This window comes from Charadrius vociferus, unplaced genomic scaffold (assembly GCF_000708025.1).
Source record: "Charadrius vociferus isolate BGI_N301 unplaced genomic scaffold, ASM70802v2 scaffold46, whole genome shotgun sequence".
Lineage (NCBI taxonomy): Eukaryota > Metazoa > Chordata > Aves > Charadriiformes > Charadriidae > Charadrius > Charadrius vociferus.
The window spans coordinates 2,786,944-2,812,491 of NW_009648710.1; the positions used below are offsets into that span (position 1 = coordinate 2,786,944).

The 25,548-nt window shown below is 39.2% G+C and overlaps 1 protein-coding gene across 1 annotated transcript in view; it reads left to right on the top strand.

Annotated features, from left to right (window-relative positions):
- The window catches only part of ERCC4 (excision repair cross-complementation group 4), a 188,953-nt gene that overhangs the window by 43,668 nt on the left and 119,737 nt on the right, over positions 1-25,548 (top strand). The window lies entirely within an intron of this gene.

Below are 25,548 nucleotides of genomic sequence, written 5' to 3' on the forward strand. Positions count from 1 at the left end.
CTGAACCGACTCTCTGGTGACATTAGAATGAAAATACAACCAGGTTCTACAAGAACATTCTTGAACCCACAGCACAGTAAGAATAGACTAAGGAAGCATAAAAAAAACAATGTTACCAATGGAGAAAAAAAAGATGGCACTAATAGAAAATCTAGAGGAAGAAAATGGACAAGTTTCTTTGCTTTGATGGCAGTTAAAAATATATCAATACTTCTAAACTCAATCCATACAAACACCAGGGCAGAGAAAGATGTCTAATTATATAATAAAAGGAAAGGTCATTTATTGGGGTAAAAGAAAATACCCTGCAAAACACAGACTTGAGAAGACAGTGGTTTTGTTTGGTTTCTTTGAAGTTTACCAAATATTACCTTTATCATCTAAGATGTAAACAAACACTTTAAAATCAATAGACTGGTCTCGGGTATGAACCAACTGAAACAGGATGTGGGTCCACAGGTCGCCTAAGGAAACAGTTCCACTAAATGGATGAGATTACATTTCTATTTTTCTTTTTCCTAACTTTGTGCATATAAAATCAGATTGTATATATTGCATGTTTTTCCCACGTAATCTGTTAATTTTCACTGCTTACATTAGATTTGTTAATTTTTTTTTTTTCCCCAGCTTTTCTTATTTCCAACATATAGCAATCAAAAAAAGCAGGTCCCTGCTGCAAACTTCTTCCATCACACCTCCATTGAGGACGCTTTCCATTTTCTTTCGCCTTTTGAAAATCTCTTCCCCTCAGGTCAGCTGGATGCTGGACCCCAAAACATGAAGATGCCTTGGCATCACCACCGTGAATATTCCAGCTCATCTTTTCCTGTCCTGGAGTGGCACCAGTCTCTGCTTCAAAGTTCCCAACACAGGTGGGTGAGATCCAATTGGATTGTACTGACCCCACTGGTAGCTCCAGATCTGATCCAGATCACTGAGATGCTACAGATCCTCATGGTAACCAAGCATGCATTGCCCTTTTGAACTATGACAAACATTTCAGCCATGAGCTCTCATCCAAAATGGACTATAAAGCCACCAAAATCTCAGTCAATCTCACGTAAAAGACACTCCACAGGCAAACACAGTATTGCCTATCACACTACAGGTACGTTCCACTCTCTTCCTACAGGTTATAATTATAGTGTGCACATAAAATGCACACAAGCAAGCTGTACGTATGCACATGTAACAGATTCACAAATGTCTTAAAGACGCATCGAACCCAAATACCTACAGAAAGGCCCGTACAAGACAAGAAATTACTAGGTTACCTGCCAACAACCAGAACTCTTGCTTTGCATTTAACTAGTTTCATTCATTCCCTTTGTGCACATGAAGCAACAACTTTTCATTACTCTTTCCACATTCCCCATCCAGCAGTAAATTCTAATCCTAAAGAGATGGTGTTATTAGAACTTGGTATTCACCTGTGATTGCTCTCCTCACAACGGAAGATGCAATCAGAGGAAGAATTTATGTCCTGTAATTCAGTGAATGGATGTGCTTCTCCAGTAATTTCTTTAGTAATTACTTGCGTAAGGTATGTTTTTCTGTAATTGAAATTCTACAGTGTACAGTCATTTATTAAAGTATATAATTTATTACGGCATTTTCCATCTTCATGTCATTGCTTTCCTTCAATACAATGTTTTCGTAGTCACATATTTAATTCATATTATTGCTCTGGAGATACTAAAAATTGCAGGCCAACTTATAAGCATTCAAAGAGGAAAGCGTGCTATAAACAGAGAACAACATCAGAGCAGACGATGCATCAGGGCAGTTACTAATTGGAACAGAAACAACTTTTCACCTGTCCAGAGGTAAAAAGTAGTCCAAAGTAGTCCATATGTAAACCAACACAATATTCTCTGATATTTCCCTACTTTATGTAGTCATTCAACTGTAAAGAACATGTTAACAATGCTAATTAGCATTCTTGCTCTCTAACAATTACTCCTGAGGGAACAGTAAAAAGAAGCACACCGTCTTCAGGGAAAAACTGAAAAGGAAATTCCAAAGGACTCATTTGTTTCTTTTTTTCCTAGCCAGAAAGCTCCGAAGACATCAGCTCCGTTATTCACACAAATACTTTTCCTGAGTAAATAACTTCGCTAGGTATTAAAAATCTCATAATAAAAATACTCCAAATAGGGCTGGAGAGGATAATATCCCAGAAGACAACAGATTAGACCGCTAATTAGTGTGGAATAACTGAATTTTATAAATTAAGTGTATTAAGGTATTAACCTGAAATCACATGCAGAAATTGATGCAAGTTCTCAACAAGCAGAATATGATCAAACTTCAAAGAACGACTCGTGGCGATGATGGCCTGGCTGCCTCCCGCCGCGTGCCCTCTGCCGCAGTACCTGCGGCAAACCCGGCGAGCACAACTCCAGCAAATAGTGCAACCGTGGAGCGTGGGTAGGGGCTACTTGGCAGGGAAGAGGCGAGAGAGGCAAAAGGAGGAAAACAGGAGAGGGGTCTCCTCCTGCTGTGTTTTCAACAGGGCAAAGGGGGAATCCACCGTCTTTCCAAAGGGAAAGGTGAGGCTTCTGCGAGGCCCTGTGAAAGCATCGCTGGCTCTGATGAGTTGAGCCTGGCCAGCAATGAAGCACCCACCCAGCTGCTTGCTCACTCCACTGGCAGCGGAACAGGGAAGAGAATCAGAAGCGCAAAAGCAGGAGAACTTGTGGATTGAGATAAAGACAGTTTAATAAGTGAAGGAAAAAAAAAAGAAAAAAAAAACCCAAACAAGTTGTGCAAAGGCAGTTCCTCACCACTTCCCACCAGCAGACCAATGCCCAGTCACTCTCTGATCAAGAGCTACCTTGGAAAGACCAAACCCTGCCATGTATACTGCCAAGCATGGTGGTATACTGCCAAGCACGGTGTTACATGGCACTGACTATCCTTTTGGCCAATCTGGGTTAGCTGTCCCATGTGTTTCCCCTCCCAACCTTTTGTCACCCTCTAATATACTCACTGGGGGGAGCAGAATGAGAAACCGAAAGGCCCGACACTGTGCAAGCACTGTTCGGCAATAGCCAAACCATCGGTGTGTTACTGGCACTGTTTGCGTCAGAAATGCAAAGCACAGCACCGCGCCGGCTACTGTGAAGAAAGGCAATGCCCCCCCTGCCAGCCCCAGTCGAGCGGGATCCTGCTGCTCCCGCCTGCCCAGCCCCACAACCTCCCCCCTGCCCCGCCCCACAGCCCCCCGCCTGCCCCGGCCACCACCCCCCCTGCCCGCCCCGAGGAGGGCTGCCGGAGACCCCCACCTCAGCAGGGAGAGTTGGATTTTAGTGAGAGCAGGCAACCGAGTTCAGCAATGAGTAATGTTGTGCTTCTAAAAAGAAAAGAGCATCTTGAAGGTTATGTTTTCTGCTGTTTCAGCGGTTGTAGGTCAGCTGAAAAGATTGCCAAGAACAGCTGAAACCAAACAGCGTTCCTAGGTTTTTGTGCAAATCCCTCTGACTTGGGGCTGTAACTTTGAGACATTAAGTATTCAATAGATTATTTTTTTTTAATATTTCCTGCAAAATAGTTTGAAGACATCTTTTAAGTATGTACAAGTTTATCACTAACATTCCTGACTTATGAAAATAGAAGCATACATATTTGATAGTCTTTTTATTTTGAGTTTTGTATCTCTCTGTATCAAATCCTGGCAACTGTGGGAAAAGCTTAGCTAAAGAATATTATCTGCTACCCAGAAAGAAAACCTTTCCCCGCTTTCAATTGTAAATGACTTTCATAATTGCAACTGAGTCTCTCATTTTTTCTCTAACATGACCCGCTCTGTGAAAATCAATATCTCATTATCCAAGCCATAAGGTGAAGCAATTCCAGATCAGAATGCACAGCCAGTCTGTCCTCCCTGCTTGTCTGGAATGATATGAACGCAGTGAACCTTGATCCAGTGGGAATTTTGCCCATTGACTTAAAGTAAAGTTATTTAATAGCACTGTGTGTTTCATTCAGGGGAGGCATAAATTTAAATAACCTTAACTATCTATAATGAAAACATCCTATTCTGCTAGCTTATGCCAAAGTTATGGGGACTTTTTGCTTCTTTCCAATAACTGCTGGAATAAGTTATTGCACAGATGAAATCAAAGCAAACATTGCCCTAAGCTACAACTTCATCATCTAAAATAAGACTTTACTTGGAAGACGTTTAAAGAACATGAACCAATGGCAGATGTACTGTGTATTTTGCTCCCTTCCAAGACATTTCAAACTCGAGATCATCTCCTTAGAGGTAGGCAGAAGATTTGGCAATGGACGGCAGCACTTCATACTCCATTTACTTAGTCTTTTACCTTGAGAACACAGAACAGAGAACCAAACACAGCCAAGGGAACTGAAGGCACTCCTGTTTTCTATTAGCCGAGACTTGCGTACCCTTCCCTTCATCTCTCTAACCACAGCACAGTTGCATTTAGTGCCGTGACTAATTCTGCTTAGAAAGGGACCTGCATTCCCAGACACTGTGCCACTAACTTCAGAGTTAGTTTATTTCAACTTCTTGAACTCCTTTTTGTTTTAGATGCTTGGCATGAGCTTCTCCCATACAGCTGGATACCTTCAAGTAAACTAGTCATCTTGATTCCTTTGGAAGTCCGTGAGCAGAAACCTAGTATTCACCTAAGTTGTTTTAGGTGTCAGCCTTCGGATGAGATGAAAGGAAGCCTGTCCGTTAATTAGGAAGGGAATCAAGATGCCTAGTTTACGTGTAGATACCTACACTTAAAGATAGAAGAGCCTCGCCCAAATCTCCTTTTTCCTCAAAGGAGTGAAATCCATAGCAAAAAGCTCATCCTCAGAGGCCGTTAGAGCCCGGACTCACCCAATGTACACTCATATTGAAATTCTGAGACTTTTGGTTGGGCACCTGCTGGCTACTGCAACCCCTACAGACAAACTCACACATTCAACTTCTAAAACTCCAAGCTCAAATAGAAAATCGTTTCATTTTACTAAATATTTACTCTGGGCTTTTATCACATACATTGTCTTCAAATATTTTTTGTTTTAGTGTACCACTAGTTCACAGCAGGCACCTGAAATGATGGCAAAAGCTTCTATGCTGACATCATGTGTAAATATCAATAAAAATTAATTTCCTTCAGCAGAGGATATTATCCAAACACTGCAATATGCACCTGATCACAGTTAAGACTTGATCCACTTAGATTTATCTATTTACCCCCTTGTCTGTACAGTCTTTATGAATATTTTTAGAACAGCAAAAATGAGAAGAAACATAAGCTCAGGGATGTCATTATTACTCTTATTTGCTCAGGGAATACATGCGTTTTTTCTTTACAATGGGATTTCCAAGAGTCTTTTAAACAGACATTGGATCTTCGTTCAGCATACAATACAGGACCGAACACACAGTTTAGCATGGCATATATAAGCAATCCTGCAGACCGTATTTTTGTAGTGAGATGCCCAGGTAGAGTTAGGCTTCTTCCAGCACTTCTGAATATCGTTTTTTTCCCAAAGAACCACCTCCATTTTCTGCCTTTCAGTAATTTTGCTACTGAGGCAGTCTGCACAAAAGCCAACACGAACCACCATTTGATTATTGTGTGCATACAGAAAGAAAAAGTGAAAAAAAAAAAAAAATTCCTGCCACAGTGAAGCCTGCACTGCAAATGTAGGGCACTAAAGGCAAGAGCTAAATACAACAATCAGAATGGGCAACACAGAAAACCAGTGCTGAAAAACTACACAAAGAAAACAGAAGTGAGAATATTGTCTTCATTTAGGAAGGAAGCAGAAGCAGGAAATAAAAGAAGTATTAGTGAATAATTTCAGGACTTTCCTATTGAGAACACTATAAAAAATTTCAAATAGTCATCAAAATTAAATGGGTATTTTGACCTATTATGACCATTTCCAGCAAGAAGAAAAAAATCAGCACTAAGTGGGGAGAGAGAAAAAACAACTCAGCATGTCATATTGAGCCATTTCACCACTAAAATCTCAGTGGAGCTTGACTGTATCCATGCCGTGTGTTACTGATACCTGAGGACTTCTGTAAAATGAACTGGAACTTGATAGTACTTCAATATCGGTTTTCACCTGTGTGTCAGCAAAATTATAGTCTATTGGATACTTCCTTGTAGTGTTAAAAATGATTGCCAGAGGGCAGACATAAAGCAAATACACTCACTGCGCCCAAAACAGCCCTCTTACTTCTGGATTGTCAAACTAGCACTTTTCTAGAACTCATGAATATTTTAAAAGATAGTCTTAAGCAACTCTTTTTTTTGAAAGGGTAAGGTGAAAAGCTAGGACTACATTTTTCTATGCCTCTCTCATGCACCTCTCATTCAGTTAAGTTCTTCCAGTGTCCACACCTCTCAAAGCCACGCTCCTCCCCAGAATAGTGAAGTGGAGAACCGGTATTTTCAGCATGCTCACTCCATCTTGGGAAGTAACGATGTGCAATTAAGATAGGAAACTGAACCGTCACAGGACATGTACTCTAACTAGTTTTAGAAGGTTAAAATGGTATCTAAATAGAAAAATACCATAAAAATATTTTCTACTTGAGGGGAGACCTTATTACTGCGTACAAGTATCTAAAGAGTGGGTTGAAGGAGGGTGGAGCCAGACTCTCTACAGTGGTTCCCAGTGACAGGACGAGGGGCAACGGGCACAAGTTGGAACATAGGAAGTTCCGTTCAAATACAAGGAGAAAGTTTTTTACAGTTGGGGTGACAGAGCACTGGCACAGGCTGCCCAGGGAGGGGGTGGCGTCCATTCTCTGAAGATTTTCAAGACCCGCCTGGATGCAGTCCTGAGTAATGTGCTCTGGGCAATCCTGCTTTAGCAGGGGAGGTGGACTAGATGATCTCTAGAGGTCCCTTCCAACGCTGAAAATTCCGTGATTCCATGAAAATCCATAACACAGTTTCTGCAATCCAAAAGATGTCATTAAAGGGAATTAAAAAACTAATGTGATTCACTAATGTGATTAAGTAAGTTCTAAGTTCACAGAGCAGTGACAGCATTTGTACGTATTGTCATGCTTAGCAGTCAGGTTCAACCAACCATCATACAAACCAAAAGTTGGTTTGGTTGCTTTTTCCTTTGGTTTTTGTTGTTGGTTTGTTTTTTTTTTTTATATAGCTTATTCTTTTATTCAAGTTCATAACAGAAAAGATAATCAGTACCTATCATTTACTGGACATTCCTGAGAATATCTGACCATATCTGGGACGTTTTTTTTTTTAAACTTTGTGGAGTTTATTTCAAATGCTTGTTTTCCTAAACCTCAAGTTTCCCCAAAACTGTGAAAACACAAGCATAGCAGCTTCGGCTCTTCTGAAAACCTCTCCAATTGTCTTTATATAAGGTTTTTCTGATGCTAAATTATTTCCCCCTGGATGGAACAGGAAGAAAGCTTAGAACAACAGATGGTTGGTTTGAGAGTTAATCTACAAACAAAAATCAGCATCATGATGAACATGACTTCTGCTTGCCTACAAGTGTAAGTACAATCTAATTGGGAGAGTTGTTTTGAATCCTTTTGTTAATTTGTTCTTCAGGAACACTTCAGGAAGAGAAGAGTAACTGGAATGCCAAGGATGAGTAAATTCACCAATTGGCTACAGAGAAAAAAATGAAAACAAGTCTAAAGGAAGTTAGGCAGACTACTTTAAAAAGGTAGAAGGGTAAATATCCTGCAGTTTACCCTTTCAGGCTCAGACTGATACGTCTTCACACTTCAGGCCTGGGCCAGCTTCCTCTCACACCCCCCTTTTCAAGTATGTTGGACCTGTTCCACCCTGTAAAGAGTGAGGTGTTACTCCACGGACTGTTCTTGACATGTTTGGAACCAGAAACCTTTTACCATGTGACCTGAACACAAAGATAACCCTCTCCGTTAATATTGATAATTAAATGTTCTTTATAATAAGGAAAATTATCTAAACCTTTCCAAATGTAAACTGTCTTCTCATTTCAGTGTAGACCTCCTGCCTCTAATATAAAGTTCCTTCCTGTATGAACTCTTGCTATAGCTGTCAAAACTCAACATATCCAGCTACTTTCCTTATCTCAGTGCTTGCTGCAGAGATAAAAAAGAACTAGGATTTAAAAAAAAAAAAAAATCATAGATTCAAATGAACCAGTGACAGCAGTTGGTTAATGGGAATTTTAGAAAAGTAACCAATTTACGAAGCAGCATATGGAGACAAATGCACAAATCTACAGTTACTTTTAGAAATCTCACCTGATATTAGCTACTGACTTCTGACAGCAGAGTTCTAGTTTACTTCTGGCACTGAGGAGTATTTTCTCTAGTTGGATAACCAAGTATCAGGATCCCAGGATAGATACATTTGGATTCTTCTCAATGAGAAGACATGTCACTATTACTAGTGCAACCAGGATCATCCAGCAGTGTTGGTGCTCACAAGCAAAGGATGATACAATGGTTCTTCTACACAGAATATTTGCAAAAGGTTCAAACTTTTGTTTTACTGGAGGTTGGGTGCTCTTAGCTCTTGGATAACTGACTTCAGATGATTCCAGAGAAAAAACCCAAACACTATCACTGCAAGTACTTTTTTCTTTCATAATACAAATTGTGTAAACTATCAATGAGAAAGAAACACACACTTCACTTCTCCTACACTCCACCATTCTCTGATTTATGATATCCCGTATGGAAAATAAGCCTGACTGAAAACATTGGCTGTAAGGAAATTATCTATGTCTCCATCAAATGACAGTATCCAGACTATGAATTAAGACATATTTAATAATGCAAGAAGGAATATTCTCTTTAAGAGTCTCCCCACCCCAGTACAATAGAAATAACATAGTGCTTTCAGTATATTGTTAAAGCAAGATTAGTGTCTCTGTTAGCCAAAGTGTTAAGTGTCGGTTACCAGGCACACGGTTATCTCCAATTCCAGTATTCAGAAAGACACGTGCGTCCTGTGTTGGAACAGCGGGTACAGCCAATTCGGTGTGACAGCTCACAAGGCCTTACAATTTAACATCATTTCAATCATCTCAATCTTTTTACATAGCAAGAGAAATGAACCAGTGCAGCACAGTATTATTAAACAAAGCAATTTAAACCCGGCAAGTTCAAGGCCCTCGAACAGCCTGAGACTATAACTGGCATAACTCTGACAGGAAAGATTCACAGCATCTGTGAAACGGAGAAGAAAACCCACAAATATTCGCAGCTCTGCTTTGGTCTCTGCAGGTTATTTCTGCTTCTGGAGCTATTTGAGTTATGAATGCAGTGCCTATCTGGATATCCACAAATGCTGACAACCGAAGGGGAAGGAGAAATAGGTCAGAACAGCATTTTCTTTTGTTACTGAAAGAATTATTTTCAGGTAGACCTTGACACTATTAAAAATAAAAAATAAAAAATCAAGGAGAACATAACATTTCACCTGACTTTCAGGCAAAGCTATAGCTTGTATCACTTCTACTTGCAAGAGATGAATTTAGAAATGAATGTAACTCTTGCCTAAGTATGTGAGGACAGATAGAATGAGAATTAACACAGTCTCCAGCTGTCATCTATAGCATGTCATATTGAAATTTAAACCCAGATTTCTTTTCCAAAGATAACAGAATATTAATTACTATCTGGTACTACCAACTTTATTAAAAAAGCCAAACCACCAAACAAGAAACTCTGTCAGTAATATTTTAAGACTTGTTAGTACTAAGAATCACCACAAAACTAAAGCTAATACTGTTGTCACTGCTACCCTGTTTTTTCTGCTGCAATCTAAAAAATAATTCCTGGTTTCAACATCTCTGAAGTAATCCCTTTCAGTTTCAGAGATTAAATTTGCAGCTTCTTTTTCTCTAATAAAGGATGGAAATTACAAATTTATATTGCTTTCTCCTGCGCATTTCTAAGATGGAAGTTCCCTATACACCACACTCTTTATCGTGATGTTTTTGCAGCACATCAATCATCTCTATTTCAGTTTGCCCAATCATTTACTGCTGAGCAAATCCCAGTGCTGCACACCCTGTAAATCTGAAATACAACAGGTCTTTTACCAAACCTTCCCCTTTTCTTGGTGCTGCTCTAAAAGATGTATGAGCAAAAAGGTCAGATGTAAATGTTCACACAAAGCAAATTTCAGGCCATAACTCAGATTCATTCCAACCACTAAACATGACTCACTGAACAACGACCCAAAGTGAAATTACCTGACAGGGAAAGTATGTCCTCCCAAAACATGACCTCTCACCACAGATTATACATTTCAGGTATCAAACCCCTGGAGAGTAAACATTTCACATGCTTGTTAGAGCATGCAGTTTCAAGAGAATCCATGGTTTAATGTCTCTTCTGTAGAAAATAAGTTTTGAATTTCAAGTCGTGATCAAAGTTGTCCAAAGAGTGGGCAACGGACAGTTTGTACCCGGCAGTGAGGGCGGCATTGGCTAAGAGCACTGACTGCTATAAGCTCTTTGACTTCCTCTGGTAGTAAGTCCCATTCCTCCCAGGGGATGACGTGAGCATTTAGGTTTATACAATGTTTAGAAGGAAAGTGGAAAAACAGAGCAAAATATTATTTTCAGTTCAGTCCCACTAAATCCACACATTTAGTGAGGGCCCCTGAAACACCACGGTGTCCAAGACCCTGTATAAGTTTCAGTCTCACTTATTAACTGCTGCAAGAACACAAAAGCTAGTAGAGTGTCAATTAACATGTCGCTGATTGTATGGCATGTACTTCATTTGTCTTCGTACACTCACGGAGCTACAGACATACAGGTTTGCTCTGAATGGGATGACAAAGTGTTTGACTAATGGCAATAATGAACAAAAAAGTATTTCTGCCCTACTGACCTGCACCCAGAACACACCTGCTGGCGGGATATACTATTTCCTGCGTTTCAAAAATTTTTAAATCCAATTAGGTAATTTCAACGTCAGAATTATTTCAGAACTACTTTGCAAAATATTTCAAACAGGACACTTCTGTGAAGTGGAATTATCCCCTATTTTTGTCTTAATGAAAACTTCTGTGAGAAGCCCCAAAACAGAGTGAGGAGCAGTGCGTATTCTCAGCTAACTTCTAGCAGAATTAATGCCAATTCTTCATTCTGCGTGCCATCTCCATGAATAAATTATCAGTCTTCATAACTAGGCAAATCTATTACAGTTCATTAGCTTCTTTTGAGAACATGATTAATAATAAAGAGTTTCATAAAAAATAAATAGAAATAAAATCTGTTAGATACTGGTTAAAAATTTGGATACAGAGTTCAGCGGGATGCATTTTCTGCTTGATATCTAAATTCCCATTGATGCTAAGAGTATTTAATATTAATAGTTCTGAGCAAGTATGGAAGAGAAATCAGGTAAGCTCAAGAAGACTTAAGGAAGTTTTAAAACTCTGGCAAATCAACAGTAGAAATCGGCAGTTGTCCACTTTCAGTTACTATTTCTTCCATATTTAGATTGCAATTTTGCAACCCCATCTTTTCACATTAAGATTTCTGGCAAAAGAATATTCTTGCCCCAGAGCACAATGTTCCTGTACACAAGAGGTTAAAAACCATAAAACCAAAGTGAGACAAGGATTAGGCATTTAAATAACAAATCTTGCATTTCTGCGGTTTTGTTTTTGAATTGCAAAGGTTGTCTCTAATAGTTTGAATGGGACTTTTTTGCTCAAGTGTTTCAAAAGGTCACTGTATCGGTCAGCTAACACCACTGTCACAAGTCATAAGAGGTAAGTTTTATCGTCAGTCAACTATCAAGAAGGGCATAATGTCAAATTAACTGGAATTTACACAGTAAACATAACTACTGTAATTTTGTAATATATTCCAAGATTTTACATTTTTTCTGAGGCTGCCTTGCAGCAGCACTTAGAGTTAGCACAGAAGTACGCTGCTCAACTTGTGCTCAGGAAAACATCTACGGAATCTTTTTTCATCTTTACGTATTTGGCAGAAGAAGGTAGGTGGATGTAGACATCTAATGTGAAACAATACTGCCCATATAAAATGTGATATCTACTTTTCAAATATATTTTCCTATTTCACAATTATTATCTTCTAAACAAAAGGATTAGACTTTTGATACTAGTTCAAGTATTTCAACCTTGTCACAACGCTCCCTAGAATAGTCTTAATGATAAACCCCACAGAGGGGTTGGGACATTAACCCCTCACATCCTTTAAAAAGCATAGTGTGAAAGAGCTGCTGAGTGAAAAACATTAATCACCTTTCTTTATTCGCAGCTTTCCTCGCACACCACAGAAACGGATGCCTGGGAGGGATATATCAGTATCAGACACGCACAAAGATCTGTTTGGTTTGACTCACCCTTCATGATGTCATCGTTTTTAGATGACAGGCAGAGCTACATCAGGCACCTCTTTTGCAGGCACATGAATAACATTTCTGATGAGCTAAGTGATCAGAATTGTTCGGAGTGATGCAGGGACAGATTTCTACCTATAAACCTATGTACAACTGTTATTCCATCTGGGTGTTTCAGACAAAAACGATGAACAGGAAAACAGGGCAGAAGTATAACCATATTCTACTTGAAATAGCAACACCTTGGCACAGGTTTGGGTTCTTTTTAATGAAGAAAACAATTTACCATAGTAATATTGTTGCATCTCCATAACGATATTATTGCATTTTTATGGTTATCTCTTTTCTTCTGCTTAAGGAAGTGACTGTATTTCCACATAGTATAGTATAATAGCAAATCAGTGGAAAACACAACTTAAAACCCACATCAGAGTGAAGTATTTTGTGTTCCAGTCCAACTCGTCACAAGTTCCCAATACTACAGCTTTCCATCAGCCATGCAGCACATTTCATACACTCACAAGAACTCAAAAGGTTCCTCAGAACATACGCTGTAGCTAAGCATAATTTATATTTTGCAGAAAAATAAAGTAAGCTACTTTCTGTTATGCTAAAGTCAAATAACCTCTCAAAAAGAAAATACTAACAATTTCAAAATGAACAAGCAGCTCACACCAAATGCAGGTTGGTATGACAGCTGCCAGAATGGATAAATGAGCCAGCTTTCTGCAAAATGCCATCAGAAGTTTCACATACAATTTGCTGCACAATTCCATGCTCAGTTAGAGATGATCAGATGTTTAGTGGACCATTTGTGGTGCTTCAACATCCTGGGAAAGAAATCCATTACTTATCATGTGCAAAGATTTCTTTCTTACTGCTGGTCAGAGGTGGTAATTCGTTCTATATGCCATATGGCAAGCGACAGCAGTACCTAGGGCCCCAGTCACATTCATAGAGACTTTGCATTGAGTTCAGTATGGTTTTGAAAGATTTTTACAAGTTTTTTGGGGGAGTGGGGTGGTTTGGGGGTTTATTTGTTGTGGTTTGGTGGGGTTTTTTAGGCCATCAGACATCTGAAAACACTAATTTTCATTCTCTACTGAATTCTACAACTTGGTTTGCTGGATTATTTTTTAGTTAAAAAGCAAAAAAGAATATTTGGGGGGCTGTTTTCATTTCAGTCTTCTTTCTAATAAGTTCATCTTGTAGCCACCACCAACAAAAAAGTATGTTTGCTTATTATAAAACAAAGACAACATGATCAGTTGATTTTGGGGTTTTTATCATTGCAAAGACGGGGCTAAGAAAACTTTCCTGACTCAGTGAAATTTAAGACTATTAGACCAACACTAACTAGACAGATTTATATTTTTTTTATTTATTTCTTTTGTGAATGGCAGGGAATAATCATATATTTAAGAGGCATTGGTTGTCTGTTCCTAATTGGAAAGTGTCGCTGTTAGACAGTGATTGTTTTCTATTTCCCTCTAGGTCTGCAGTCAAGGGCTGAGGCATATTCAGTTTTACCTCCACTCCTCCAAACTTCATATTGAATCTGAATAAATGCAGATTTACACTCCATTTATGGATATTCATACTATGAAAACATTCTCATTTTGATCCGTTCTTCATTGGCAAAAAGATATTATTCAAATATCAAGAATGCTCTGGGGTTTAATTAAACCTGTAAAATACCTGAAGACTCAGAGAGAAGAGCACATAGCCATTTTAGGGGCTCAGCTTTTCTACCACTTACACCAACTATTTGACTCCAGAAGTCTTTGAAGCACAACTATCTTCACACGATTCACATTTAGGCATCAGGTAAACGGACATCAGGGAAATGCTAGTGTAAAGACTACTTAAATTTTAATTCTACAAACAAATACAGTAATATTCAGCTTATTCCCATTTACTCATTTTTTCACCATGGCTCTAACTTGTTTGATGACATAATGATTTATTATATTTTTTTTTGCCAATGCTTTTAAAACAGAGATACTTTGTTGGTTCTGTATTGCAGTCATAAAGCAATAAGACACATTTTAATGTCAACCACCCATCTGGAGGTCCCTTTTTAATTTTTTATTTTCTCTAGAAAAACGTTGCATTGAAGCCTGAAAACTTTCTGGCTTCTTCCCAGCTCAATTTCCACAGCCTTTTATTCGACCCTCTGATTTTCCCCAGCACTCTCCCTCTTCCATGCCTGATTTTAAAGCACGAAGTGTGACGGAGCAGCTCAGAAATCAGTCATGTGGCTCAACTGGAGGAAATAGTAGAATTATAAGGACTTCTCATCTTGCTTTACCATTTGCAAACTGCCTGTCATAGACTGAATCAGCAAGACTTGACAGCTCTCATAATAATTTCTTTCTATTACAGAATTCTGTTCCAAAGAAGTCTTCAGCACACTGAGTAAAATACACAGCTTGCCTAAGCTGACAACTAGCAAGCCTAGTGTTTGTATAGACAACTCATTTTTAACTCCATCCTGTAACGTAGAGTTTCCAAACAGTTCATCATTTAACCACACCGTGAGACGAAGGCTGCCTTCAGGTGCAAGTCCACAGGCATTGCTGTGTGTTAAAAAGACTCACAGATATTTCAGATTTTCTTTACCCAAACATTTCAAAATGAAGGCACCAAACTTGTCGGCCTCATTCTTCCAACATTATTTGGTATCTTGTGAAATCACCAGGGCCACCGAAAGATGCCCTCAAGCTTCTCAACTTTGGTTTCTTGCTCTTGATCAAGAATACCACTGAGATGATGTCCAGCCAAACAACAGCATTAATTCAAAATTATCTGCCTTTTTCTGCCCTTATTATATCTTTTCGAATTTGTTATTCAGTCAGTCACTTATTTTTTACATACTTCATGAATACAAAAACACAACTAAAAGCTTTCACTCCACCTGTTCAACTAGGCTCGCTCTCATGGCTTCTCTTTCTACTTTCAGTTCCTAACATCTCACCCATACACATACCCATATCCCTTTAAAATGAGTATTTAAAATGTTCCACTTGGCTTTAGATGGTCCATTTATCTTCTGCAACGTCATGCATTGCTACAAAAGAGATCATCTTCACGTGGTGGCCAAGTTTCCATCTCATCAGCACAGCCTAGACAGAGGCAGACTGAGTGATACCTGTGTCTCTCGGAACACCCGCTCCCTGGGGATACAGGGAAACCCAGCCTCAGAGCAGCCGGGTTGCTTGGGAACAGCACATGTGAAGCCAGTCGCCCGTCACAACAGATACTGCAGCAAACCTGACAGGAAAGTCATAAAAATCTCATGCTACAGGGATGAGACAGTGCAAATATCAAGATGGGGAACTGTTGCACATGTAAGACAAATAGAGGAAAATTAGCTTTCCGTGATAAACTGTGGGAAAAGGAAGAAATCTTATTACTAAGAAGGCTGAAAGCACAGTGTACATGAGCATCTACCGTTTTACCAACTAAGGCATCCTAATTAGATTTCTCTCAAGAGAACAGCAGTAAACCTTTTATGTTGGAGTACCTGGCTTAATTTATTGTTGACATTTTAAATCCTAATGCATTTTTACATATAAGCACAGATGGTGCTCATTGCTGTTTGATAAACCTTCTCCCCATGGCCCTGAGAACCATTTATGCTCCATTCAACCCACAGATTCAGATTAAAGACAGTTCAGGAGGTTTGCATGTGCCCTGGCATGCCAGGGAGAAGATAACTACCTGGAGCTTCGTGGCAGCCGTGACCCAAACGAGAAAGCCATTTCTGGGCTTATAGAACCAGTGTTCAATGTGGGTCACTGCCAGCGGGGCTGTTGAATCTGCTGATGAGTGCTACCTCAGTAACTGCTGGCTGCAGTTCAGACGTAACGGAGTGACAGGACATTGTTACACTGTTGAGGAAGGCACTGGACAGCATAAGGTTAATGTCTCACTTGGCCTCCAAGAAAAAGCACTTCAACATCTCCTGTTAAAACCAGTACACTGTCCCAGTGAATTCGTGTCCAGTTCATGGATCCGAGTTCTTTAAAACAGTTACTACAGCTAGATATGTATAAACTTTTAACTGAAACTACCTATTTACTCATAACCTGCCAGTTCACTAAACTAAGGTTTGAGTTTGCAAGACAAACTTTTGCTCAAAGTATTTTCATGCTATTAATATCCCAAAAAGGACAGGCTAACAGTTTGCTAGCTCCTAACTGCTGATGTCTCCCCATGCTTATCAAATTCTGCCCACTGCAAAGTAACACGTGGGGTAAATGACTGTCCTGGTTTGAGGGAGTCAGAGCATCAGCTAAGGTAGGCTACCGTACCTTTTCAGATGCTAATGGGATTATGATGATTTTTACGAGTTGCCTTATAACAGAAGAGCCTGGCTTGTGTTGTTCCTTCCAGACAGCTTGCTGGGTAACATGACCAGGATTAACCTAGGAAAGTCTGCAAAAAGCAGCTCACTTTGAATCTGAGAGGTCTAAATTGTTTTAAGCTGAGCTGCCTCATCTGGAAAGGAATGCAGCAGAGATTCACAGTCCAACCTTTCTGAGTGTCAGTAGCTTTACGTGGTCAGTAAAGACCAGCAACATTATTGGTTAGCTTCATGGTACGTATTCCAGTGCAACTTTCCACGAGAGAGTTTTCCCCGAAATCTGCGCTGGTGATTCAGCTCCACCTCACGTGGCCGTCATTGACCTCCCTGAGCTCTCACTGCCCCCCACGGGTATGGACATCAGCACAGCCAGGAAAGCTAACTGCACCTTCCTTCTCTATAGCACTGCTATACCAGTACTTCTGAACTTTATAGTAGCTGTGTGAGCTGTGAAAGTTTTACATGCTTGCAGATTTGCTGGTTTCAATTTTTCTATTGCATCTCTCCACAAATATTTGCCTCATTAATCATCAAACGTTGCCTAATTAATAACGTGGCCACTTACCACAGGCCACATCCGTTTCTTTCCACTGCTTTGTCTGATCTACAGCAGAGCAGTCCCAGCCACAGAAGGCAGAACGAATGTAGCTCCCCCTCCTCCAAATTCCTCAGCTCCTTTTATATGTGACAGTGCTGCTTTTCTTCACACTGATATTTAATATTGCATGAAACGTTAGAAAAAAATATTTTCTTTCTAATCTAAACCAAGATATTTATATTATGGCTCAACCTTGGATGGCACTTCAATTTCCAAAGACCCTCCGCTAAAGCACACAGACCTTCATGTTCAAGGGCTTGGGAAGCAAAACAACCAAGTACATAAATTGTGTTATTTAAACCTGCCTTTTTTCTCTTTCTCTGTCTACAAAAATCAGTAATTTACACACTTCGTGCAGTTACCTTACAACATGAAACACATGATGTTTCTGAAGGCCCTTACAAATGAAAGGTGTTATAAAATTTTTCTGTATTATTTGGCTCTAACTCTGTTTCAGTCAGTTCTGTGAGAGTTGTTACAGAAGGCATTTTCCTGAGAACTCAGAAAGAGCATTTCTCCGTTTCAAAACCTGGCAAGATTCTCAGCTGACAAAACCATACTCATATGCACCACTGAGGATGGTGTAATGTTTGCACACATACATTTAACATCTTAGATGAATACACCTCTGCTTAAATGTGTATGCTTTTGTCCTTAACATTGTTCTAATTGGTTCCAAGAGCCAAACTTAACAGGTACCTTCTCTTAAAGCTGCAATTCTGAGAACAGATATGGGTGGATACCCAGAACCTTTAGATATTTGGATGATTAAATAACCCTGCAACCAGTTTGGCAGTAGTAAAAATGTATACATGAACCAAGAAACCCATCAAAATCAAAAAGTTGTCATCTGTTTAAATTATAAATAAATATTCTTTGTTTATTCACTGTTATCAAGACAAAAACAGAAGAAAAATTTGGAGAAGAAAGCTCTAGATATTCTAAAACAAAAAAGACAAGACCCAAAAAAACCCAAACAACACATGTGAGAATGGAAACTTGACAACTCTAATCAAGTATTATCATCTCATTTGCATGTTTGCATGAGAAGACATGAATATGCAACTGCAGAAGCTCCTGAAAATAAAAACTACTAAATAATAAACTAAATTTAGTTATCACGCTTACTGCCCTTTGTATTGCTTTATTTGTTAAGGTCACAATAAATACCTCCAACATTACCAATTAAAATGTGATCAAAGGAAGAAAAGTCCTCCAACAACACCTGTTTCCGATGCCTGAATCAGTTTTTAAAAATATATACTTGATTTACTTTAGAGTCAATTTAATTTTTAAACTTTTTTTAGTTTTAATCTTTTCCTTACATGTTCATCTACAAGATTCTGTGTGAGATGTGTAAAAGCAAAGCAAACTTTATCACCAAACAGTATACCAGATGTTTGCAGAAAATAGAAGCCATGGAGTGGCAGGAGGAGGAACAAGTTGTTGGTATCAATCTTTTTCCTTTCTCATCATCCTCTATTTACTTTCCATTGAACATATCAATTATGGTAGCACCATAGGCTGTCCTTTACCTTACTACATCTTCAAAGATGGTGCATATCACTATAGCCAGTAGTGTTACACTGATTTACATCAACTGAGAACTACCTCTCAGACAGCCATCAACTGAAAAAAAGCTATTTCTGTCTAGAGAGCTGTTCATACAGCAGCAGCAAGAGCAAAATGAATCACTGCATCTAACAGGCAGCATCACGGTAAACATCTTCAACTTGCCGAGACAGGATTCGACCAAAATCAACCAACACTGCTGTTCCAGTCTGTATTTCTTTTCTTCTATTACTTTTTCACAGGAACGTTTTCCTTCTAAAATCATGTGGCCTAGCAAAACCAGTTAAAAAGTTATGGGTGAACAATCTCTGTTATGAACTGATGGTTTCAAAAGAACTAGGGCAATTACTTACTGAAAGAGTATGAACTCAATTTGTTTTTAAACTGCCTCAAGTTTTTTTTCTACGTCCATCTATGTTCTGCTTCCCTTTCCTTGAGGGATATTTTGACACTGAATTCAAAGTTGCCTTTTACTGGGTCACTAGACTGTTAAACTTTACACCACACCCTCCCTCTAGATTGAATACAGCTCAGTCCTTTTCCATCTTCCTTACCCAAAGACCGCCCAGTCAATCCCATCACCTATGCTGTACAGGACTTTACATGAGTCCTCCTCATTTGGAACCACTAGAGTCCACCACAGCTCATTTCCAGCAGTTCTTTCCCAGGTATTTCAGCAGAGAGCAGTTGACTGGATAAGATTTTTGGCAGAGGCAGCTTATGGTATCCCTCCAACTCTTTGTTAAGAGCTCATTCTTTGCCATGTGCCTCCATCAGGCTCAGAGGAGCTGCGAAAGCTCCACTATTTGGAGAATTTCAGTCTCAACTAGGCAAGACTGAGCAACTGAATCTTTGCGTTAAGCAGGGGCTGCACTTGATGACCTCCAGAGACTTTCCAGCCTATGTTATTCTGTATAAGAAACAAATCCTCTCTGGATGGTAGAGGAGTGGCCCCGAATCCACTGGAAAAAAGAGGAGAGCTAACAGCGTGCTGCAGACAGAGGAACGACTGCCCGGCAGCCTACATCCTGCATGGTGGTGGAAGACCATCCCTTAGCAGGGGGCAGACAGGGGCCACGTTACTGTGGCAAGCACTGTGCCATGCCGCCGGCAGGAGCTGCATGCCCTCAGCCAAACAGGGCAGCCAGCCCAGCTCTGAAGGCCTTCAGGGACCTCCAAGGATAACACATTTGAAGCACATCGATTTTCAGTGTTATCTTTCTTTCCAATTCACCGGCCGGCTGAGAAATTTTAAAAATTGTAAACACAAGCGTCACTACAGAAACTAAGTAGCTTAATTATTCAACAGCTTTTATGTTGAAAATAAATGTTTTCATGACTACAGCAAGCCTTCAAGGCTGGCTAGGAAAAGGTATTAGCTGTGGTTGCTGATGGTCAAAAAAAAAAAAAATCCCTAAGAAACCTTGTTTAAAACCTTTGATCAATTCCTTTTACTTAATGGCAGTACAGAGACTCATCAGATTGCCCTTCCTGGCAAGAGAATTTGACTGTTTTAAGGGTAAGATTGAAGACATTCAAAGTTCACTACCTCTCTCATTCCTTCACTGGCAATTAACAGCTGGTGGTTATATACTATTCAGTTTGGTGCCAACATTTTCAGAGTCTAATGTTATCTAGCAACAGGAATGAGGTCAGGAAACTTGTTCAGATACATTACTTTCTCATCTCTTTTCTTGATCCTTAAACTTACTGATGCCAATTAGCAAAGTACTAATGAACCTCTACCTGTACTAAATGGCTGATTCAATTCCTAAAACAAGCCATTTCCAATCCTAACTCTCTAAGAAAAAGTGAACTGGATCACGATATGCTTTCTAGTTAATGAGAAGTATTTAATGTATTTCTTTCTGCAGGGTGCTCAAGTGGGTCACAACCAGATAATTGCATTGACACTTTATTGCAGCCAATCTTTATACTGGTTTATAACCCAGTTATTGTACACACAGCTCAGGATAGCGAGTGCTCCGCTTCTCATTTCACACGATAGCCTAACCCTCCGATCAAAGCAAAGCTAACTGCAAAGTTCGATCTGGTTGCTCGTGTTCTTGTCCAGTCAAATTCTGAACCCTGCAGGATTTCCATCATCCACTGGGGCAGCCTGGTTTCAGTGCTTAATTCCTCACATTTCTGTCATCCTTACTTAACTACAGCAAAGCTATACAAGTTGCCCTGGGTTTGGTCACGGGGTGGTTTTGTTGTTTTTTTTTTTATAGTAGTTCTCCAGTATTTATTTCTTTTGCATCAAATGAAACAAAAGTCAGAATCACACGCCAACATTACTAAGCTCCCCAAACTAATTTTCTGATAGTACCTTTCCAGTCAAGCAATGGGAAAAGCTAGAACGCACCGGAGGGCAGGCTGTGCTGCAGGCAAAGCCACAAGTGAGCTGTGGCTTCAGGCATCCTCTAATTCTATATAACCCACTGTCCAAATATGTTTAGTAAACACCCCAAAATGTTGCATATGACAGAGCCCAATGAACAGGACCAGACATATGCTTCCTTATATAATTTCTTAACAATTTTAGCTCAGATAATGTAAGAAAGTAATTTTTTTTCCAAGTGTTATGATCTATTCATGTAAAATTGTATTGTCTCAAGATGCGTGACACCATGGAACTACCTTCCATTTTCAAACTCTTCACAAGGAAGGGGGAATCTTTATTCACATTCAGAAAAGCTTTTGTCATAACTACAAATAGACTTAAAAGTTGCTTTGCTACTTTTCAGGATTGTGCTTTAGAAAGTTTCATTGCTTAGTATAGGAGAGATTTTCTAAACACTACCTTTGGTTATAAAATGGGACAGACAGTTTGCTAAATAAGCAACACGTGAACATCTTTAAACACCCAGTGACTGAGCAGGATTTGTGACCACACTCATGACAGTTTGGTTCTTTTCCCTCATCTGCCACAGACTGTGACTTTGGCAAGTCATATCTTTTAAAATATACATTCTAATAATTTTTTTTTTAAATTTTTGTTTTAAATTGAATAATGCTTCTCAAAACACATGCTTGTTTTGAAGACATTAGATGACATTTGCATGATGCTCAGATTTCTACAATCTGGGTTTATATTAATAACAAAACTTTACAGAAGACATTGTTAACAGGAGACAGACTAGGAAAATTCAAATAATGAAAAGACATTTCCATTTACATATTTAATCATCGTATCTATTTTACATTGCCCTAATTCTCTGAAACAAAAGCCAATGTTTCCTTTTCATCATAATAAATGGCTTGGTTCACACGTTATTGAAATGCACTTACCTGTCTGGTACACACAGGGATGACCCTGGTAACACACTGTTGAGCTGTACTCCTGTTTCAACTTGATCATAATTTAATTAGCACTATTAAAAATATATCACATTTGATGCAGAACTAAAAATGCTGTCCCTTTGCTGGAGTCACAAGATAGTGGACATTTTCCCTCGCACTTTCTCTTCTCAATACGTCAGGTTATTAATTGCTGTAAAAAGCAAGAAGCAATTATCACGAAACTCAAAAAGGTTTAGCAGGCACTGGCAGTGGAAGATTACAGACGATGTGCTTTTCCAGTGTTTCACAGAAATTCATTAGGTAAATTCAAGAATCTCAGTGCCATTTTTAGATATCCCAACAAAGATTTGAATTGAAGGAGACCTCCTCTTAGAGATCAATGAATATCAAAAGTAGGAACCTGTTAAAGAACAGATGAAACCATACCAAGATTAGAAAAGGACAAGCACCGTAGGGCTGGGGCTTTCATCAGTACTATTTATACTTTGAAATTTTAAAAGCGAATTTATAAGATTACCGTAAAAGAATAATTTCCAAACTGGACCATAAACCAGAGGTCCATGACAGAAGTGTGTGTCAAGAATGCAGAACCATACTAGACAGAAAAATGCGCTAATGCATCAGGCTCCTGTGGCTACACGTGATCTATAAAAATCTTTAAGGGATGATACTTGTCCATTCAGCCTGAAGCCTGGAAGCACTTTCATAATTTCCTGGACCTAAAGGGTTTAGCCCTGAACAGGTTGTGCTGCCCACAAACCTCTTGGGCAATATTTTATAAAAGCCTATGCCAGATCCTGTTCAGCATCCAAGAACTTTTTTTGGGATCTGATATGGGACTGTGGTAAGAACTTCTCAAAATCTCCACAGCATACCACTAACGGAGCAATTAATTAGTGATGGAATCCAAGATTATAACAAGGTCAGACTGTTCGGTAATTCAGCTGTTCAGTAATTCACATTACATTTCATACGATTATGTCAAATTACAGCACTGTCTGCTTACCTTGTTATTTTGATATCAAGTGTGACGGGGCAACAGAAACCCCAGAAGAAAGAAGATAACAGAACTTTGGTATGAATGGAACTGAACACTTACAGAGGAAGACAATGCTGAAAACAACCTGGTTCCAATGAACAAAGAATAACTCAGTACTCAAGCTTCACTAATGGATGAAGATCAACGCCAACTTCGAATTTTCAAAGATCATATGATGTGTTAAAAAGTTACAGAGAAGTTAAAATGATATCTTAATATAAATTTCTTGCAGATGCTGTCAATAGAAAAATACATTGAAGTATATGGATTTTGTATTGTCTTTTTCCTTCTGATTTGATGAAATCCTTTAAAATACAGTTTACAGAACCCAGCCCACTGACTTCAACTGTATTTTATGCAATACACCGGCTTACACTTGCTAAGAACTGGATGCTTACATGAAATCAAATTAATACGTCTTTACGGTCACCACTATGCTTTTCAATGTAGTTTTAAAATGCTAATGAACAAAAGAATTCCTACAGTTCCCACTGGTGATTTCTGCTGGTTTCCTGTTTCTCATATGATTGGCCTCAGCAACCACAAGGTTAAAACATTCTTTCAAATTAAGAACACATTATCAGTTCCAGAGTTGCAGTTAATCCAGAGCAAGACAGTAATAACTTGCCTAGATAATGAAATCAATTGTCAAGGTCATTCTGTTGGATGAATGAGAGAGAGAATCCTATAAAAGCACTTGGTAGTACACTTAGTGGTAGATGAGGCATGAAACGCTTTTTGACAGCATGCCTCATGCAGCATATAAAACATTAGCAGAGTATCAAAACTATTCTTTCCTGATCATTCTGGGACCTAGTTTATAGCCTAACAATGGGGTGATTACTCCAACAGCAAAGTTAAACACACATCATGATGCCTTCCTACTGCTTCCGCAAGACATTGTAGGTAAGTTTCAGGACTTCATATGCTGACAATTTCTGGAGCTGTTTTCTGGACAACTGCATCAAGCCCAGAAAGCCCAAAAGAATCCATCTTTCACAGGCATGCTGATGAGTACAGAGAAATATTGCCTTTTTTTTTTTCTTGCTTCTGCACTTCATCCTACATGAAGGAGAGACAAGGCTTCAGACTGATCGATTGTATGGAGAGGAGCAGCAGAGGCAGCTCACGATCACCAGAAGCTGCATCCCATGTTTTCCTTACATTACCCTCTAGCCCAGAAGGCCCAGCGAGAAGCAGCGCTGTGGCTTCCTGCAGGCTCTCCTGCTTTCTGCACTTGTTGACACTTCTCCCAGTGCTTCTGCTCTCCTCAGTTACATCCCCCTGCCGGTCTCCCACTCTGCAAGTCTCCAGCAACAGAGTCCCATGGGAAATTCTGTTCTCCAGTTTAAAAACCACTGTATAAAAATATCTCATGCTGGACATAAGGATAGCAGGAAAAGATAAATTCTTATCTTGCTAAACAGATTAAGACTGTCTCCTCCAGGGTCCACTTTGCCTGGGTTTAGTTCAGCAACCTTTCAAGCAAAGGAAAAAGAGGGGGTGTGGGTGTCTACGTGGGTACACATGTACACATAACACCTCCTTTTGAGGAGGTTCAAAATATGGGAACAATCCCAGATCAACTGCTCAATGAAGACAGATCTTTAGGCTCAATGACCTCAGATTAGTAATACTCTTTGAGGGCAATTCTGTTTCCATAAAACCGTACTGCGCTTTTCAGTTTCAGGTACCACATTTTCATAATATAGTCTATGTTTTCCTGATATATTTATAGATACATCAAACATTTATTTCAACTAAGCAGAGGTATGTTTATTCATAATACCCATTTTTTTTGTCAAGAGACTTCATTTCTATTATTATTTGACAGAGAGAACTGAAAAAAAATAAGATTTTCTGACTAGGTAAAAAAAGTCTCATAGTCATCCCTTGGGTAGCGTAATGGAAATCAGAGAAGACAATACAGACACACTAAGTAAGTATTTAGGACAGGTTTTGGGCTCGGTTTTTTTTGTCATGTATTTTTCATAAGGTTCTTCATCTTTTTACAAAATAAAGCCTTGTACAAACACATACACATTCCCTATTTAAATCATGGTGGGTTTTTTCCTGAAAAGTAAGTGTTTTCAAGTAGGCAGCATACAAGAGCTCCTCACTAAAAACAGGAAAGAACAAAGATAGCCTGATTCAGTCAAGAAGTTGCCCACAGAAGAACTACCCCGAACTTTCTCATACTTTTGGAAAAAGAGGACTTAAAGAGAAATTATCATGGGCCTGATACTGAAGAACACAAAGCAATTTTTTCCTATTTCACTATGAAAATCTCAATGCCCAGCTGGTTACTCTGA